Below are 21,156 nucleotides of genomic sequence, written 5' to 3'. Positions count from 1 at the left end.
TTTATTATAAAAAGTCAAAAAATATACTTATTTAGAACATTCCAAGCCATCCCGTAGTCCCCAAATGAGGCCTTGATATAAATAATTAGGACATTTTTTACTTTTTAGATACACTTAATATAAATATAAATATAAATATAAATGTAAATTATAATTTTTGTAATTTTTTTCTAAAAATCACTAAATATAAAAAAAACTAAAAAAAAAAACAAAAATTTAGTATATTTTTATATTTTTGTATATTTATTGATTTTTTAAAAATATTTTTTTACAAATATTTTACTTTAAGTATATCTAGGTTAAGTACATCTAAAAAGTAAAAAAATGTTAAAATAGTAAAAAATTTCACAAAAAACAAAAAATCAAAAAATTAATTTTTAATAAATTAAATTCAAAAAATTAGAATCAAACAAAGTGATTGTAATAGCTCCTTTTATTGATTTGCGCTTTCCTCGTAGTTTTTTTTTTTTTTTTTTTTTTTTTTTTTTTTTTTTTTTTTTAAATTTTAGACGTGTCTGATAATCTATTTTAGTGGTAATAGTTCATACCCATTATTTATTCCATCAGAATCGTTAATGAGTTCTGTTTGGTGTTATTTTTTTTTCTAGGAGTGTAACTTAGATGGGCTCAATCTGAGCAATTCGTACCCGATCCGAGTTTTTTTAGGACTTGGGCAACAATATATTGTAATTTGGGTGGACTTGGACAATTTTTTGATGCTCGAATTGCAATTTGGGCCGAGCTTGGGTGGAGGCCATTTGTAACCCAAACAACCCGAACCTGAGTTGTATTTTATATATTATTAAAAAAATTATATAATATATGTATAAAGAGGTGGCCCTTAGATTTTACTTTATTTTATTGCTAGGCTTTGGCCTTTAGATTAGAATCTTATACTTGAACCATTAGAAGTAAATACTAAACCCTATCTATTCTTTTTTTCTCTCTCTGCGTCTCAGACTCTTATTTCTTCCTCAAAGAGTTGAAGAACGACAGAGAGAGGAATAAGGACCACTAAGTTTGATCAAGGAAGGATTTCATCTGTGTAGATGATTCTGCTCTTAAGGATTCCAAGTAAGCAATCCAATTATACTCTTGTATCTTGATTAATATTTTACTAGTCTGGCTAATAGCAAAATATTTATCTTAGCCTTCATCTATGAATTGCAATAGTTTAATCATGAAGATGCTGATCATTTTGGGCTATGGTTCAGATCTACTGAAATGCATCATTGCCAGTCCTCTATTTTAGATTTGAATGCATTATGCTGCTGCATTTGCGGGAGTTCAAATAATGATGAAATTAACTGCTTATTGGATTGTGGTGTTCAATACTTAATCAGGGTATGCATCTACATAGATGATGTTTAGTTGAAGTTTTTTTCCTAGTTTCTCCTGTCAATATGAAAGGATTGTCAATATGAAAGGATAAAAAATGGCTTCTTGTTGTAATATCATCATGTTTCTTGTGAAATTCGAACAAGTCGAGCTAACCCGAGTTCAGATTATAAAGCTTGATCCAAGCTTGGGCAGCCAAGCTCTGGTTGATGGTCGGGCTTGAACGGGTTTGGGCACTGCCAAACACAATTCGAGTTGGGCTTGCGCAACCCTCCAGCCCGAGCGAACCCGCCCAAGTTGCACCCCTAATTTTTTCTTTTAAAAAAATAATTAGAAATTAAAAATTAAAATATTTCTTTCTAAACTTGAGATAATCAAATTTTTTTTTTATTTGTGTAATTTTTCGTTCTCCCTAAACTATCATTTTTTTTTCTCCAAAAATTAGGTCAACAAGAATAAAACAAAATTGATGGACATCTTTCTTTCTTCTTCTTCTTCTTCTTCTTCTTCTTTTTTTTTTAATTTTAATTTTTTTATATTATATATATATATACATATATATGAGAAAAGCTACCATCTCAAAAAAATTTAAAAATTAAAAAAACAAGAAATTTGTCCAAATTTTGAAAGTGTATTAAAGATTAAGTGGATATTTTGTGAGATTTATTTACAAAATGAATTTAAGTGCTGGTTTGGAATGTTGACTATTTTAGTTATTTGGCTATTTTATCATATGAAAAAAGTTGTGTGTTTAGGATGAAGTATGATTTTTTTTTTTCGTTATATAAATAGTTGCGAGAGAAAAATTAATTGATTGATATATAAAATATAACATATATATTTTTTGTCTTTATTGATTATTTTAACCAAAACTTTACATCCCAAACACCACATATTGGGCAGACTTTTAAATATATATTTTGGTAACAATACTCGCGCTTGTAGTTAATTGGGGAATTAGTTGGGAACGAAAATGACTGATAGCTCGAAAAAAGTGGAAGATTTTGGCTCGAATTCGAATTCGAAGACAGAGACAGAGGAGAAAGAGGGAGAAAAGAGAGGAAGAAGAGAGGAAAAGAGAAAGAGGAGGAGAGAGGGAGAAAGAGAGAGGAGGAGAGGCGATCGTCGCAGCACCACCGCCGTCGCCTCGCCGCCGCCGATCGTCGCAGCACTACCGCCGTCGCCTCCGGCCCCGCCTCCGCCTCCGCTTCCTCCTCCCCCTCCCCCTGTGATTATGCCTCCTCCAGTCCTCCTCCTCCTTCCTCCTCCTCCTTCTTCCTCCTTCCTCCTTCCTTCTCTTCTTCTCCACCCTTCTTCTTCTTCTTCTTCCTTTTGCAACAAAAAGGAAAAAAAAAAAAAAAGACACCGTCGTTTTGGTGTCGAGCCAAATCCGAGCCAAACTTTTTCGAGTTACGTAGCGGGGTCGAGTTAGGAATGATACAAGTCCTTCGTATGCTTGATACAGTCCTTTCTCTCACACACACACACACACACAATCTATAAAGTAATTATTTTTCTATTAATGTCCCACTTATTTAGGTTTTGTTTTGCAATCATGATTGGAGAAAATAAATCACTAAAAAACAAAATAAATTAAAAAATTAATAAGATAAAATGTCTCACTCAAATCATAATTATTTTATTTTTTCACAAAAGTAAAAAAAGTCAACTTAAATAAACTTTTTAATTCCCGACTAAAAAAGTCTCAATTTCAAAAAGCAAACTAAAAAATGTTTTGCCAAACGATAACTTATGATTTTTCCTAATTAATTTGAATCTAACACAATCAGAAAAAATTATTTACAAAAAAATATATAAAATATGATTTTAATTATTAATATTTATTATTTTTTTATAAATAATTTTTGTCATTTCATTCATCAGTAAATTCCCCCTAAAAAAATTGATCATTCATATGTGGCAAAAGTCCATACGCAAGCACTGACACCATAGCCTTTTCTCTATTCCTCTGAGTTTTTATATTATCGGATTGGATTCACGCACCACCTCTAGTTTTTACTTGCATAAACCTCAATCCTTATAAAACGCGCATACATATATATCATTGAGCTAAACAACAATTGTTGCATTGTATTGATCATCAATCACCAAAACGGAGGCCCGAAGCAGAGAGATAAATAATGTACACAAAACAGAGCATTGCTAGTGTCCTAATGCTTCCATGGCTAGCCCATGGTCACATCTCTCCCTTCCTAGAGCTAGCCAAGAAACTCACGCACAGAAACTTTCACGTATATCTTTGTTCTACACCAATCAATCTCAGTTCCATCAAGAAAAGAATCACTGAAAACTTCTCTCACTCCATTGAATTAGTAGAAATCCACCTTCCATCCTCCCCTGATCTTCCTCCTCACTACCACACCACCAATGGCCTCCCAACCCATCTCATCCCTACCCTCAAAACAGCCTTTGATATGGCAATCCCAAGCTTCTCCAACATCCTCAACACACTAACCCCAAATTTGGTTATTTATGACTTCAACCTGCCTTGGGCACCAACCATTGCTTCCTCCTATGGCATTCCTGCAGTTGATTTCATACCTACTGGAGCTGCGATGACTTCTTCCACCCTTCACATGTTCACGAAACGCGGTGGTGCTGAATTCCCATTTCCGGAAATTCAGCTTCGGGGATTCCATGAAACCCGGTTTCGCAATTTGATCAAAAAGGCTTCTGCAAACAAAGACAAAAACAAAGAAGAGGGTGTTGTAGATGCCATGAAACGATCTCACAACATTATTTTGTTCCACACTTTTAGAGAGCTTGAAGGAAAATATATCGATTATCTGTCGGTTTTAATTGAGAAGAAGATCGTCCCTGTCGGTTCACTTGTTCGAGAAATTGACGATGAAGACGAGCACTCTGAGATCATACAATGGCTTGACAACAAGGGTGGCTCCTCCACTGTGTTTGTTTCATTTGGGAGTGAGTACTTTATGTCCAAGGATGAGATTGAAGAGATAGCTCATGGGTTAGAGCTTAGCAATGTTAATTTCATATGGGTTGTTAGGTTTCCTATGGGAGAGAAAGTTGAGCTTGAAGAAGCACTGCCTAAGGGGTTTATTGAGAGAGTAGGAGAAAGAGGAATGGTTGTGGAGGGTTGGGCTCCACAGCCAAGAATTTTAACCCATTCAAGCACTGGTGGCTTTGTGAGTCACTGTGGATGGAATTCAATAATGGAAAGTTTAAAATTTGGGGTTCCAATTGTAGCCATGCCAATGCATTTGGATCAGCCATTGAATGCTAGACTGGTGGAGGAGGTTGGTGTAGCTATGGAGGTCAACAGAGACATCAATGGCAGATTCAATAGAGAAGACATATCACAAGTGATAAGAAAAGTTGTGGTGGAGAAAAGTGGGGAGGATATAAGAATTAAAGCAAGAGAATTTTGTGAGAAGATAAGAATGAAAGGAGAGGAAGAGCTAGATGAGGTGGTTGAAGAGTTGCTTCAACTTTGTAAGTTGAAATATTTGGGAGGATTAAATGTGATCTAAATAATTTTTTTGATAATTTTTATAAATATACAGTATTGTTGTTTACTGTTCGGTTGTGCTTGAATGAAAATTGGTTGTACTGTTTGATCCTTTGTTATTATTGGTAAAACTTTATTGTTTTTACTTATCAAGGAAAAAAAAATCTTATTTAATTTCTTCTTATACTGATTTTGCGCATTCCTCACAATTTTTGTTATTTTAGATGGATTTGGTCATATATTTTAGTGGTGATACTTCATGGGAAATTATATGTTATTCTTGAAGTATTACGTGTCCGTATTTCTAATTAATCATAATTTATTCTATCCTCTTATCTTCTTCAATCACTCAACACAATGCTCCACCTACCCAGTTTCTCCTCCAATCACAATATCATAGAATACTTATGTTCATACTCCGAAATTACTGAATAATTAGCATAGTTTATATCCAGTATTCCATTAGAATTGTTAATAGGTTCTGTTTGGTATAATTTCTTTAAGTTAAAAATAAAAAAATAAAAAATATATATTTCTCAATTGAAGATAATTAAAAAAATTTCAATCTATTTAAACTATTTCAATCTTCAAAATTACACCCCCCCCCAAAAAAAAAAAAGTAGGGACAATTACAAAGAAAAAAAAAATCCAAGTTTTGATCTTTGTAACAAAATCAATTTCGAATTATTAACAAAGACAGATGAAAAAATAATATTTTAGTCATTAAAGTCAATACATAAAATATCTAAAATACCCATTTTTATTGAGTTTAATGATTGAAATATCAATTTATCCATCGATTTTACTTAATGGAAATAGGCAAATGATTCAGATTGAAAACAAATAAAAAATTTAGAGCTTAAATTAACAAAATTAAAAATTCATGATTTATTTTATTATAAGGGTCAAATCTTGAATTTTTTTTTATATAATTTTTCCAAAAAATATGTAACATATTTCATTTATGTTGGAAAAGTATACCTTATATGCTCACACATAGAATTTTGTGGATTTTCTCTAGTATTAAGATTTTATAGTATAAAGGACACTCAATATTTTCATAATGTCTAAGGTCCCTCAACATCGATTTAGAAAAAAATTGATCCAGCGAAAATTCAATTCAGAAAATTTCTCTGAACTTTTCAGAGAAATTCACTTCAACCCAGAGAAATTCTCTTAGTCTAGAGAAATCCACCTTAACCTAGAGAAATTTACAAAAATCTAGAGAAAATTCATTTCCTACCCAGAGAAATTCCAAAAAAATCACAAAAACTTAGAGAAAATTCCCTTCTAACTAGAGAAATTCAATCAAACTAGAGAAATTCCCCCTCTCCAACCTAGAGAAATTCTCCCTCACAATCTTTTTTTAGTTGAAAATCATAAACCTCAATCTCTCTCTTGTTGAAGATTATGATTGTCAGGAGGGTGATAAAGAGAAAAGTGTAGACACCCCATTTCTGACCGACCTTAAGACTCAGACGTCATCGATTGAGCGCTCGGTGATAGTGCATGTTGTGCTCGTTTCGAGTTTCTGGAGTTTTGGCCGAGTGCCTTGCCTCTAGGCCTCTGAACTCTTTGCGCTTTGGCTCGGTTTGCGGACCAAACCTTGTTTTCTCTTCCTTGGAGGGAGGGAGAGGTCTTGTAGACCATCTCTTTGTGGTCGTAGACCACTTTTCCCGTTTGGAGACCAGTTTTCCATTTTCGGAGCCTTCGGCCGCGCGCTTTGTCTCGGGACTGCTTAATGTTCTCCGTTTGGTGTGGTTTTTGAACCACACCTTGTTTCATTGGCCTAGAGGGCCACTGTGGTTTGAGAGACCACTTTTGGTGCTTGTCAGCTAGTTTTCGAGGCTCCTAGCTGCGCGCTTTGCCTCCCGAACTTCCGTCTTGCATCCGTTTTGGTTTGTTTTTGGTACAAACCTTGTTTTCCTTGTTTGAAAGGTGGTACAAGGGTGGGAGACCAGTATTTCCCCTTTGAGACCACTTTTCTTCCCGCCAGCCAGTTTTCTGATCTGACAATTGGTTTCCTTGGTATTTGGGCCACATTTTCTGGTCGGCCACCCCACTCCTGCCTTGTTTTCAGTGTGCTGATCATCTCCCACCATGGCAGACCAGTTGTTTTCTTGGGAGACCACTTAAAGTGGTCGGCTGCTTTTTGTCACCTTTTTGAAAATATTTTCCTCCAGCTGTCACAGCTGGGGGGCACTGAAGCTATCCTCCATACACCTGTATGGAGGGATGGTCTTGAACCTTAGCTTCTCCTAGAAGCTTTGCTTTTGGTTCTCTATAAGAGAGAACCACCTCCTCCCTCCTCTAGGTTTAGAATTTGGAGGTTTGAGAGATACATACACTCTTGTATCTATATCTCTTTGTTTGTTCTTATTTTGTGCCCTAAAGTGTAGTTTTGTCTCACTTTGTACACAAACACACACTCAAACACCATCCCTTTGTTGCTGAGGTGCTTAGGAGCTGGTTTTGGAATTTTTGGCTTGGTTTAAGCTTGAAAAAGTTGCTGGAGTTATAGCTTTGAAGGTGGTCTTCAAGGGTGAGCCTTTAACGTTTTAAACCCCCATTTTTGCTTAAGCTTTTAGCCTTACTTTCACGTTGTTTTAAGCTTAACTCTTAACTACAAAAAGTTCTGAATTTTGGTGCTTAAGATCTTTGTTTAAGGTCACTTTTGTGTTTGGGGTTGTTTACCCCCTCTTAGGCCTTGTTTGGCCTTGCTTTTGTGTTTTCTTTGTGAGCCTTTGGGACCACCTTGTTTTGGCCTTCTCACCACTGAAACTCAGAGGAATTTCAGTGGTGGAAAGGGTCTTTTGAGGTCCCAAAACGGAGAGGGTCATCCCCTCTCCTTGTGTCTTCAATACTTGTCTTGAATGCCTCATGTGTGAGCATGTTTGTTAAGCTTATGTTGGCTATATCTTAGCATGTATTTGTGGTTATTTCGTTGTGGCATTGTCACGACCCAAACCCGTCCCTACCCAAACCCGTCCCTATGCGTTTAGCACCGTAACCGGCCAGTAATCCGAGATTACCGAAGGCCTGTTTAACAGTAATACAGTAATACAGAGTATAGGGGCTGGCGGAAGCCAATACAGTAAATAAACAATGTCCAATGAGTTGTGATAATCTGTATGCAAAAAGAATTTTCATTCAAATATATACAGTCAGACAAAATAGTATGTACATATATGCAATCATTCAGTTCAGGGACCTAATCCCTATTAAACAGTACAGTACAGTACAGTACAGTAAACAAAATGGTTACAGAGACAGAAGGGGGAACTAAAACACCTCTAAGCCATAACTTGACAGGCTCGGAACCTCGCATTGAGGCACATAGGTTGGCTCGACAAAACTAGAGTTTACCCCGATGCTTCTAGCTGCGGTCTGGTGCCTGTACACCTACGTAAATATATGAGCAGTGAGCTAAAGCCCAGTAAATGACACAATGCGTAAAAGGGTTAATAATGAATGTCCTTACAGTAATGAAAACAGTTCATTAAATCAGTATTTCAGTCATTCAGTCGATACAGTCATATGTGGTACATCCATTAGCATAACAGTACAGTAAACAGTAGGTCTTAAAAGACCGAGCAATAAATGATGGCCATCTATCAGTAAACAGTAGTGGTTCCAACAAGGGAACCGACAGAGATCTCTGTAACGGTAACAGTAAACAGTAGTTGCTAAGGATGCCACAATACAGTTCAGAATATAAGACATACATTCATTCAATTAACAGTATCAGTTCAGAAAGCAATACAGTTCAATTGTTCAGAAGATAATCATTTTGAACATATCTTTACACAGTTGTTACTCACAGAGTTTCTGGGCTACGGTAAAGCTAGAGCGCGTCCCCAGTCGCCAACCCTACACAGTTACAGATCGAACACACACTAAGCTACACAGTTGGGAAAGATAACAACTTAATCCCTAATTTGCCTCGGTGTGTTCTACATCTATATCCTCATTAAGACGCCTTAAACTAGGCCTAAGAATGCCTAGGATGAGATGAGGATGCAAAGATGCACTTGAAAAACATTTTCATAGTTTTCAGAAAACAGGGGTCACGCTCGAGCGTAGGTTACTCCGCGCGAGCGGACATGCAGACAAAGGTTTCCGCTCGAGCGTAGACTTACCCGCTCGAGCGTTCTGCAAAACAGTCAAAAGTGCTGGATAGGCGAAAATCACGCTCGATTGGGCGCTCGACACCGGCTCGAGCATGAGACACAATGTCCCGCTCGAGCGTCAATTATTCCGCTCGAGCGGACTTCAAAACAGAACAAAATGCTGGGAGCACGATTTCCACGCTCGAGAGCCAGTCACCCCGCTCGAGCGTGAGTTCAAATTCTAGAAATGCCAGATTTGAACCTCAAGCTCAAAACCAAGTTTTAAATTATAAATTTCGATCCTCTTAGGCCAATTTTCCAGAAAACACATCAAAACTCATACTTTAACATGATTCAAAGCTCAATTTGTAAAATCAAAGCCCAAGGGTGTTTCAAATAAATCCAATTCAAACAAATTTCCATGAATATGAGGAACATGCAAACATGCATGAATTTAAACCATTTCAAAGCTCAATTTCATGCTCTAATGAGCCAATTCCTTCCAAGGACAAGATGAAAACATGGACTTAACATAACTATGAGCATGCATGTGATAATTCTCCATGGAAGCAACTCAAAATTCAACAATTCAAACATGCATGCATCGAATGAACTCCAATCCAACATTAATGAACCAATTCTTGACTTAGCTCTTTAAACTACCATGATCCATGCTAGAAGGAACTTAAATACACAATAAGAAGGATGAAATTCATACCTAGGTTCCTCAATTACAAATCTAGAGGCTCAATTATGCACTTAAGCTTTCAATTCTTCAAGATTCAAGCCAAAACTCTCAAGAACAACTCAACTCTCTCTCACTCTCTATCTTGGTCGGTTGGCTTCTCAAATGTGGCTGAACAACGTGTGTCTAAGTGTAATAAGGCTCACCATGTTGAGGTAGTGGCCACTAAGGATGGCAAAATGGAAATAAGGCCAACTATGCAATGTCAATATTTAATCTAATTTAATCATATATAACCAGTTTTTAGATAAATATGCCATAAAATCCTACAAATTCTAACTAACACAGAACATCAATCAGTTTCAGATTCGGCCGTCGATAAGGCCTTCAATTCGCAATTTAACCATAAAAACACGAACAGATCAATTAACAGGCAACAGATAAAAATGCATTTAAACAGATATAGTCAATCAATCAGTTTCGGATTTCAGTCAGTTAGTTCAGTATTTCAATCAGTTCAATTACTTCAGTTATCAATCATAATCAGTCTCAGTTTAGCAGTAATCAGTGGTTAATCGGTAAACAGTGACGAGGGTTGTTACATGCATGCCACCGTTTTTACTTGATTTGGTCACTACATGCATGCTTAATACACTTGTAGTGTAAATCACACAAACTAGTCTTGTATGCTTCATGAAGTAGCATGTCATTCTAGTTTGTTTTGTTTCTATTTCAACATGTTTTTGGTGATGTTTTGCCATGTCATACCTTTATTAGGGTTTGGTTTGGTCACCTCTTGCATGCCTCATGCACTTGTAGTGCAATTCCATGAAATAGCCTAACATGCATCATGTTTTAACATGTCATTCTAGCATGTTTTTGGCTTAACTTCAAGAAGCTTTTGTCCATGTTTTAACATGCTTTAGCTCTAATTTTGGTTGTTTTGGCCATGCATGACTTGCTTTGTATAGCTATAATGCATTTTAGCTTGTTAGCTTTGTGTGTCAAGTCTACTAGCATGCATTACTTGGACTATTTGAATGATTTGGCATCATTTATAATGTGATTTCAGTCCATGTTTCATGATCATGCTCTTGCATTTATCATCCATTCAATGCATTGGAGGGTTTGCCCCTTTATGCCTTAACATGAACCATTGCGTATGCCTTCATACCTAAGCTTGCAAGCCATTATTTCAGTGTATTTTTGAGGTTATTATGTCATGATATAACTCTGATTTTTGTTGGTTAAGCCATCTCATGCTTGGTCTTAATAGGTGTAGTATAATCCACCTTATTTGCCTTGTATGCATCATGCCTCGTGCCCCTCATGCTAGCTTGTTTTGGCTTCCTTCCATCCATGTTTTAGACTTATTTTGACATGTTCTAGGACTGTTTTGGGTTGCCTTAGCCATATGCTTCATGCTTTGTATAGCTGTAGTGCAATTGGCATTGCTAGCTTTGTGCTTTGATGACTCCTGCATGCTATCTTTGAGCTATTTTGATGATTTGGCATCACTTAATACTTCATTTCAGAGCATGTAGTATTACCATGTTCCCACTTCATTCACTCTTTAAGTGCCTTTTGAGTGTTGTGCATTGTTGCCTTACTTGTGACCTAGTGTGTATGCTTGTATGCCTAGGTCTTTGAGCCTCCATCTTAGCATGTTTTGGTCCATGTTTTGACCTACATCAGCTTTGCCCATGGTTGGTTCATGCATATTTGCCATGTATTGCATGCCTCCTTTGTAGTCCTCTTTATTAGCTTTCATGCTTTAGGACCTTCGCATGCCATGCTTTCTTTGTTTGAATGGTTTGGTACCATTTCATACCTTATTTCAGTGCATTTAGTGTTATTACACTTACACATTTGTCACTCTTTGAGCCTTCTTAACGGTTGTGCTCTTGGGCCTAGTTGAATGGCCAATGCATTGTGCATGCATACCTTGCCTTTTGTGCCTTGGTTTCATCATTATGGCCACTGATTTGGGCATGGCTGAAGTTTATCCATTTTGGTTTAAGTCCATTGAGCATTGTGTATGCCATGTAGTTCATTGCATTGAGTTTGCCATGCTGTTTCATTGCATTTGTGTGTACTATGTTCATTGCATTGTATATGCTAGTTGTCATAGCATTGTGTATGCTAGTTGTTGTTCTTAGCATTGTGCATTGTGCATGCCATTAGCTTTGTTAGGTTGTTCATGTTGGATTGCATGTTTGCATGCTTAAGTTATATTGCATATTTGCATGCTTGTGTTGCATTGCATTTGTGCATACTCCATGTTACATAGCATTGTGCATGCCATGTTATGTGTTGCATTTTGTTTGGAATAGGTGTTAGTCCAAACACGGGAAAGAGGGACGTTTCATACTTAAAGTGATGAAACGTGCCTTAATTTCGGGTCGCCAACGCTCTTGATCATACATGATAGAGTTCTAGGCATTATGTGTTTATGTGTGCATTCATTTTCATATTGAATCGTGCAACTTTGCCTCCCGGCCATCATGCATTGAAATGCGCGATTGGTGGACCGAGGGTCGAGAACCACACTCCCTTGAGCTTATGAAATGATAGGGAGGGTGGTTGTGCACACATATCTTGCAAATACATTGACATGCCCTTTCTTGCTTTCTGTTACAGAAAACTGGAGTTTGGCAGTAACAACTAGTCGGCCAGCCAGAAAAACTAGCTGGCCGACCACTTTTTCTGGCTTTCAACAAAGACAACTGGTCGGCTATGGCTGGTGGCACCCCTAGGTGGTCGGCCACCCTCCCATAGGTTCCTAAGGTGGAGTTTCAGCTTTCTGGAGCTTTATGCAAAATTCTGAGGACAATTGCAAACAGAGGTAAATTGGGGTATCACGACGGATTTCCGAACGAGGCAACCGAGCATGCATCCAGTCTTCTCTCTCTGAGAACCTCCTGTTTTCCTGCTTTATTTAGCTTCTTTACTTAGCTAGATTAAGCATTCGTTTGTACCTAATTAATTTATGTGTTTAGCTGCTTAATTGTTTTGTAATAGTTAGTTAACTAGGGTTAATTAATTAGCTTATTCGTTTTGTAATAATTAGTTTTATTAGCTTAGATTAGCTAGTTAACTTCTTATTCGGACTCTCTCTCAAGAGGGCCAATTGTTGTAATAAGCGTGCGTGTATGTGATGCATGTCTTCCAATCCCCATTTCTTTCTCCTTTTTTACTTAACCGCTTATGATGGTTAGTTCTAGGGCATGTTTCATTTAGCATACCTTATGCTTGCATGCGTGCATCCATTCATTTGTATTGCATGCACCGGGCTCGGCGCATCATACTAACCACATTGTACTTTCAAACATTTACTTGAATACGTGTTCAACAACATGTTATCTAGCTGCATTTCACATGACATCCTAGGTAGCCGAGCCTATCTTAACTGCATTTCGCATGTGTTGCATTAGCCATCTTAACATGAACTAAGATCACGCATGATTTCTAACTAGTTCTTTGTTTTGGCTTGGAGTACACTGTGAGTGTTTACGCTTTAGCATACTGCATGTGTGTTATTGATTGCCATGAAAGCATGCTTGCAATAAGGCTAACTGCTTATTTGTTATAACTGCCTGAATGCTTATGGGTGAAGGTTCGATTACTTGAATTTGGACAATTCACCAAATCCTCGATTTAGCCTACTTGTGAGTAGCAAACTTTAAACCATTTTCAAACAAACGGATATGCAATGTTTTGTTCCAACTTAGGCGATCTAGTCTATACTTGTATGCTGTGCGCATCACATAGTAATTCTAGGTTAATTAAACGGAATTAGAGCACATGTGTTTTCAAAAACAAAATATCATGTTTAGTACAGGCCGATCTTTGATCGGGCGAGCGGGGGTGCTCATTGCATGACCTTCCCCTCTCGTACCCAAGTTCCCGAGCTGAGGTAACTTTGGTGATGACGGACACGTGGCCTTAGGCACGAGTTAGGGTTTTCTAAATTTTTCCAAAATAAAATATTTAGGTGGCGACTCTGTATTTGGCAAAACAGTCCATGTTTGACACTTCTTTATAAAAATCAGTTTTTCAAAACGATTTGCCGGATTTGGACTCTTTGGTGATTTATCGGTCTTACATCGCACATTGTGAGATTAGATTTAGAACCGTGACAATGAGTTCGAGTTGAGTAAGCCTAATGAACAAAGCGGATTCTGCGCCATTTCGTGCGTGGAGCCGTTGACGTTCGGGCGCGTCTACAAAAAGGACATAACAGTGCAAGAACAGAGCCTCCTGGAATGCATTTTGAGGGCTTGGAATTGCTTTGTTTCTGCATTCCTAAGACATGTTTTTCTATGCCTTATGCTTCTTCTTCCTCTCAGATCATTCTCATTTGGATTTTTGATCAATTAATTCAACTATTGACCTAGGAACTAGGAAATGAGTTCAGAGTCTCTCTCTCTCTCTCTCTCTCACATTGATTTCATGTTTGATCATCCCTAGATGCCTTTTTTTTCATTGTTTACAACTTATTTTTTTGCCTAGGAGACGAGCAAAACTTGAAGTAAAAGCATCCTTGATCTTCTAATTTTAAATTAATGTTTAAAATTGGTCTAGTTTATTTCCTTAGATGGAGTAATTTCAATTAAGAATTCGTAGAAGAGAAATAAATAAAGGAAATTTACATTTACAATAATACTCAAATCTGGTAGGAGAGAAATAAATAAAGGAAATTTACATTTACAATAATACTCAAATCTTGTTTTGCAGGTAGTGCCTTATTCACTAGCTAGCAAGAGATCAATTTCAGTTGATAGGCTATGTAGCTAAATTTATTCATTGCAATATAATATTTAGTAGAACTAAAACCAAAATATATCAAACTTTTACAGATTAAAAAAAAAAAACAAAAAACAAAATCATACCAGGAACTTTCTCAAATCTATCTTATGCTAATCCATCTTAATTTTGTTATGCCCAAAAATCATAACCCCTACATGTATTGAAGCTGATCTCACCGTCCATTTGGATTCATAATCTTAGAGAAAATAGCAGTCTGATCTCAGCTGTCGGAGAGAGCAAACTAGCCATCGGAAGAGATGACGACATCTCTAACGAAGTGAGAGTGGCCGGTAAGGCGATGGCAAGGGAGGCCATAGACTTTATCTTCCTTAGTGAGGTGCTAGACTATGAGGGATCTGTTGCGAGAGAATGTGACGATCATGTCCGAGTTATCGATTGGGGTTGCGAGGGTCACCCAGTCTCATGGCGGTGAAGGCGGTGGAGGCGGAGGTGGAAGTGACGGCGACGACCATTGAAGGGAGTGAAGTGAGGTTGGGATTTAGAGAGAGAGAGAGAGAGAGAGAGAGAGAGAGAGAGAAATGAGTTTGATTTGAGAAAGTTAAATTTCTCTGCGATATACGGGAAGGGATCTTAAACATTATAAAAAAATATTGTGGATCTCTTCCATTACCAAAAATGAGAAAGGGACCTTAAACTAATTTTCTCTAAAATTTTCCAACATAAGTGAAATATGTTACATATTTTTTGGAAAAGTATACTTTTCCAACATAAAACAAACATAGAATTTTATGTGCTCACACAATAAAACAACAGTGTTAGAGATACCAAATTTTTTATTAAAAAATATATCAAATATTTAAATGAGCGTGAGTTTCACATGAGTATGGATTTCACATCCATACGAGTGATTCGATAAACTTTTTAATAATTTATTTTGTATTCCTAACATTTTTCATAAAACAAAGCACCAAACCATTTATTTATCTGATTGAATTGCTTTTTTGTTTTTTAAACATCAATTCGATGGATTATTTTATTATGAAAAATAATATAATAGTTCACTTTTTAAACTCATTTTATAGATTTAATGATATGTGAAAAAGATAATTGGTTGACAATTAGAGAATATTTAATTATTAATTAATTATCTTCTTGACATATCACTGGACTTAGAAAGTAGGTCTAATTTTTAAATCAATCCCGCTAGGTAGCTTGAACTTTTTTTTTTTTTTTTTTTTCTTTTTCTCTTTTTTTCTTCCTCCACCTCTCTTCTTCCTCTTCTTCCTTTGTTCTTTCTGAATCCAAACTAAAATCAAAATCAATTTTTTTTCCCCCTTCTTCCTCTTATTCCTTTCCTCTCTCTTTTTCCTTTCTCTTCTGGCAAGCCAACAGTCTAAAAAGAAGAAGAAGAAAGAATAGAAAGGAAAAGAAAAGAAAAGAAAAGAGGAAGAATAGAAAGAGAGAGATACATTTCATTGCAAAAGAAGAAGAAGAAAAGAATAGAGAGTAGAGATAGGAGAACAAAAAGAAGAAGGAGAAAAGGAGAGGAGGAAGAAGAAGAAGGAGAAAAGGAGAGGAGGAAGAAGAAAAGAAGAGAAAGAGAACAGAGGGAGAGAGAGATATACACAGATCTATGTGTGTATACACACAGAGGAGGGTCGCAATGGGCAACGGTGATGGCGGTGTCGATGGATGGAGGGGTTTGCGACGGTGATGACGGTGCTGGTGGATGCTTTGTTCTCTCTTCCTTCTTCTTTCTTCTCTCGTCTCTCTGTTTCAGAGAGAAAAGAGAAGAAAAACAAAAGACCAAAACAACGTCGTTTTGGTATTTGGGTCACTTCAGCCTCTAAAATTTCAAACTACGAAGCAATTTTCTTTTTAAATTTGGGTAGCAAAATTTTTTTTTTTATTATTATTATTTTCATTATACCTGAGTCACTCACGTATTCCTTACCTTTCTTTAAGCTTCATTATTGCTTACTACTAAATTATTCTTCCAGAAGCGATCTTAAATTGAATTAAGCAACCCCTGGGATGGGTTCAGTGCATAGAGCTTAGCATTAAAAACTCTTTAATCCGTAATTGAGTCTCCGTCACTTTTTAGTGTGGTATCCTTGCGTTTTCCTGTTACACTTTGTTGGTTCAACATTAGAAATCTTGTCCGGCGATGGGATTTGGCTAAGCTTGAGTCACAGAATATTTAATTATTAATTAATTATCTTTTTAATATATCGCTGGATTTAAAAAAATAGATCTAATTTTTAAATTTATGTAACAATATTTTTTATTATTTTATTATTATTTTCATTATACCTGAGTCACTCACGTGTTCCTTACCTTTCTTTAAGCTTCGTTATTGCTTACTACTAAATTAATTTTCTAGAACCGATCTTGAATTGAATTAAGCAACCCCTGGGATGGGTTCAGTACATAGAGCTCAGCATGAAAAACTCTTCAATCCGTAATTGAGTCTCCATTACCTTAGTGTGGTACCCTTGTGTCTCCCGATTCTAGTTTGCTGGTTCGACACTAGGAGCCTAGTCCGGCGATGGGTCTGGCTAAACCTGAGCCACGTCTTTTTTTGTAATAATAATAAATGAATAAAAATTGAATTAAGCAATTCTTAGCCCAATAACATTGACGAAATTTCTCCAAAAACAAACATTGACAAAATGTCTTCCAAATATATGTATATAATTTTTTTTGTTGGACTTGGGATTTATCATAAATTTTATTTTGATAATTTGAATGATTTATTTTGTAAGGTCATCCATGCATATATTGTTTTCGTTTGAGAAGTTGGCTATTTTAGTAGACTATTTTTAGTTTTTGGCTATTTTAATAGGTTAAAATTTTTGTGTTTGGGAAGATGATTGGATTTTTTTAGAGTTAAATGTGATATTTGTGAGAGAAAAAATAAAATGAATATGGGTTTAATGTGACATTTTCTCTTATTAGTTATTTTACTATTTTGTATTGTTGTGGATTTTAGCCTAAAAGAAGTCCTAAACCCGCTTTCCAAACAGAGCCATTATTCATAAAAAAAAATCAAGTCAATCCGATAATATATACAATTTATTTCATGTCTTTTAAAATTAGACGACAAATATATTTTAAAAATAGAATGTTCATTTTTTTTTTTGATGACAAACGCAAAAAATTAAACATGTTATAATTGACCTTTTTTTTTTTGAACTAATATGTATGAAATACTCTGTAAAATGAATAATTTAAGTCATCAGCACAGCACCTATGATAGACTCCACAAATTCAAATAGCACCCTCTAGACTCGAAGCAATCTAGACCCAAGTGGTAACATGGAGCTTGAATTGACATTGCTGGTTTTTTTTTGTTTGTTTGTTTTGTTTTGAACACTTGTTTGTTTGTTGGTTTTGAAGACCTTTTCAATATTCTGTTTTCACATAATGGAACAAACCACAGTATAATTGCTATATACATTATTCAGGCCGGCCCTATTTTTTGGGGGCATAAGGCAAAATAAAAATGGAGGCTTATGTTTACAAAGACAAAATAATTATTCTATTTCGTATCATTATCGTCGATTGATATTAAAATGTATTCATAGAAAAAAAAAATCAAAATTTGGAAAACTTTATTCAATTAAAATGTATTGGATATGTATTAAATTAATTGTTATTTATTGAATATGTTGTTTATGAGTATGGTTGCATTGTTGTTTATTGAATATGTTATGTATGAATGTGATTGAGATTGAATTAATTGTTCATTCCACTAAAATCTGATAAACAAGAAAAGTAAAAAAAATTGGGACAAATTTATTTATTCCATTAAAATATGATAAAAAAATAAAATAAAATAAATCAGGGGCCCTATTTTGGGCCATTAACATTTTGTATGCATATATAGTGTTTCTTATTCAAGGCCACACTAACATTTTGTATATTTTAATTTCAATTGGGCCAAACCACACTTATAAACAATTATGGGCTCAACGGAATATTTTTAGATCTTTTAGATTAGTCCTGAAACAACAAAAATAAGGAAACTGTCCCAGACCCCAATAGGGGTGACTCCCACCATCCCCACCACCCCACTAGTTTTTGATTGGCCCAAATTTATTTATTTATTTATTTTTTTCAAGTCTTGCTCTCACAGCAAGATAAGTGACACTTGGAATGTTGGGGTCGCCCCCACTGAGGGTCAAGCACGGTTGCAAAAATAATTTGAACCTATTTGTATTTATAATATACTATAATATTATTCTAAATTTGAGTCCCTATCTTAAACTAATATTTTGGGGGTTAAGACATAGACCTTAATGGCCTTAGCCTAGGCCGGTTCTGATATTATCAATTAATTATTCACTGTGTCCAAGAGATATTGCAACAAAACAATAAGTTATTCATCTGCGTGGGCCGCATGGGAATAAATTTTCTATATTATTGGCCTCATTTTTCATTGGACTATCATGTTATATAAATGCATATATACTGCATCAGCATCATTGTATTTATCACTAATACAAAAGCCTAACCACAGAGCAAAACAGAGAGAGAGAGAGAGAGAGAGAGAGAGAGAGAGAGAGAGAGAGAGAGGATCATGGATACAAAACAGAGCAAAATGAATGTCCTAATGCTACCATGGTTAGCCCATGGTCACATCTCTCCCTTCCTAGAGCTTGCCAAAAAACTCATACAGAGAAACTTCCACATATATCTGTGTTCAACACCAATCAATCTCAAATCCATCAAGAAAAGAATTACAGATAAGTACTCTCACTCCATAGAATTAGTAGAAATACACCTTCCATCATTGCCTGAGCTCCCTCCTCACTACCACACAACCAATGGCCTCCCAATTCATCTCAATTCCACCCTCCAAACAGCCTTTGAGATGGCAAGCCAAAGCTTTTCCAACATCCTCAAAACACTACGCCCAGACTTGGTTATTTATGATTTCAGCCCATCATGGGCACAATCCATTGCTTCGTCGTATAATATTCCTGCAATTCAGTTCATGATTTGTGGAGCTATGGTGATTTCTTTTAGCCATCATATGGTTAAGAACCCCGGTGTTGAATTCCCATTTCCGGCAATTCAGCTTCAGGGATTCCATGAAGCGCGGTTTCGTCATTTTATCGAGACTGCTACAAAAAAATTCGAAGACAGACAAGTTGCCCCTGTAAACGATCAACCATCTTGCAACTTTATGTTGTACAACACTTGTAGAGAGCTTGAAGGAAAATACATCGATTACCTGTCGGTTGTAGATGAGAAAAGGGTTGTCCCTGTTGGTCCACTTATTCAAGGCATGGTCGACGATGAAAACGAGCACTCTGAGATCATACAATGGCTTGACAACAAGGGTGAGTCCTCCACTGTATTTGTTTCCTTTGGGAGTGAGTATTTTATGTCCAAGGAAGAGATTGAAGAGATAGCTCATGGGTTAGAGCTTAGTAAGGTTAATTTCATATGGGTTGTTAGGTTTCCTAAGGAAGAGGGAGTTGAGCTTGAAGATGCACTTCCTCAGGGGTTTATTGAGAGGGTAGGGGAGAGAGGATTGGTTGTGGAGGGTTGGGCTCCACAGGCAAGAGTTCTAGCCCATTCAAGCACTGGTGGCTTGGTAAGTCACTGTGGATGGAATTCAGTATTGGAAAGCCTAAAGTTTGGGGTTCCAATTTTAGCCATTCCCATGCATCTGGAGCAGCCATTGAATGCTAAACTGGCGGAGGAGTTGGGTGTGGCTGTGGAGGTGAGCAGAGACATCAATGGAAGACTCAACAGAGAAGAGATAGCACAAGTAATAAGGAAGGTAGTGGTGGAGAAAAGTGAGGAGGATGTAAGAGTTAAAGCAAGAGAATTTAGTGAGAAGATAAGAATGAAAGGAGAGGAGCAGATTGATGAGTTGGTAGAAGAGTTGCTTCAACTATGTAAGTTGAAATATTTGGGAGATTAGAAAGAGCTGTAAAAGATGCTTTGATCTGGTTTGTTGCTTTCTATTTTTAAGAAACATTTCCATTTCTAAATCTGTCCACATACTACTACGTAGGGACATTTTCTCAATTTGTTTTCATTTCTATTTGTATGAAACTCTGGTCTTTGTTTTATATCTAGTGTGCTTTTGAAGTAGGAGATGGGTTTTGTTTTTCACAAAATGCTATCTGCCATGAAAATTTAGTTTGAATTGTAGTCCAAGCAAGTGTGTAGCGTAAATCTAAAATTGGTGAAAATTGGATAGATTGAATGTAGTCCATTGATTCACGAATAAAGTTCAAAGTAATTTTTATAAGTATGTGATATTGTTATTAGTTGTTGGGTTGTGTTGGAATGAAAATTGGTTGTATTGTTTGATCATTTGTTATTATTAGTAAAAGTTATTCTTTTTACTTAAAAAAAGAAAAGAAAAAAAAATCTTATATTGTAATTCCTCCTTTTACTGATTTTGCACTTCCCTCACAGTTTTGGTAATTTTAGATGGGTCTAGTCATCTATTTTAGTGGCAATAGTTCATATTGAGTATTCCATCAGAATTGTTAAGGAGTTTCAGTCCTAAATTCATTTTATGGACTTAAAAGGTCACAGATTCACGTGGCTTTTGTTTGGATTCACAAGAACAACCAGGTATTAATCGTTCAAAATCAAAAGGCTATAGATTCACGCGTTTTTATCTGTCCAAATTATAGAACAAATTCAAAATTAATCTTAAATTAATATTACTTACCATATGTTCAAATTGACATGTCTATTTGTCCAAATTATGGGACAAATTCAAAATTAAT

The 21,156-nt window shown here is 36.1% G+C and overlaps 2 pseudogenes across 2 annotated transcripts; both read left to right on the top strand.

Annotated features, from left to right (window-relative positions):
• Positions 1-3,393: 3,393 nt before the first annotated feature.
• On the top strand, positions 3,394-5,017 carry LOC114294126 (UDP-glucosyltransferase 29 pseudogene; annotated as a pseudogene). The gene has a single exon (XR_014331234.1). The product of XR_014331234.1 is annotated as a UDP-glucosyltransferase 29 pseudogene (transcript).
• Positions 5,018-18,849: 13,832 nt separating this feature from the next.
• Positions 18,850-20,669, top strand: LOC114294154 (UDP-glucosyltransferase 29 pseudogene; annotated as a pseudogene). Its single transcript, XR_014331233.1, has one exon. The product of XR_014331233.1 is annotated as a UDP-glucosyltransferase 29 pseudogene (transcript).
• The last annotated feature ends 487 nt before the right edge of the window (positions 20,670-21,156 follow it).

The sequence above is a fragment of the Camellia sinensis genome, chromosome 1 (genome assembly GCF_055761805.1).
Source record: "Camellia sinensis isolate YWXY chromosome 1, ASM5576180v1, whole genome shotgun sequence".
In the NCBI taxonomy this organism is placed as follows: Eukaryota; Viridiplantae; Streptophyta; class Magnoliopsida; order Ericales; family Theaceae; genus Camellia; species Camellia sinensis.
Note: the sequence above shows the minus strand (reverse complement) of the source record. Positions and strands in the feature narration are given on the sequence as shown.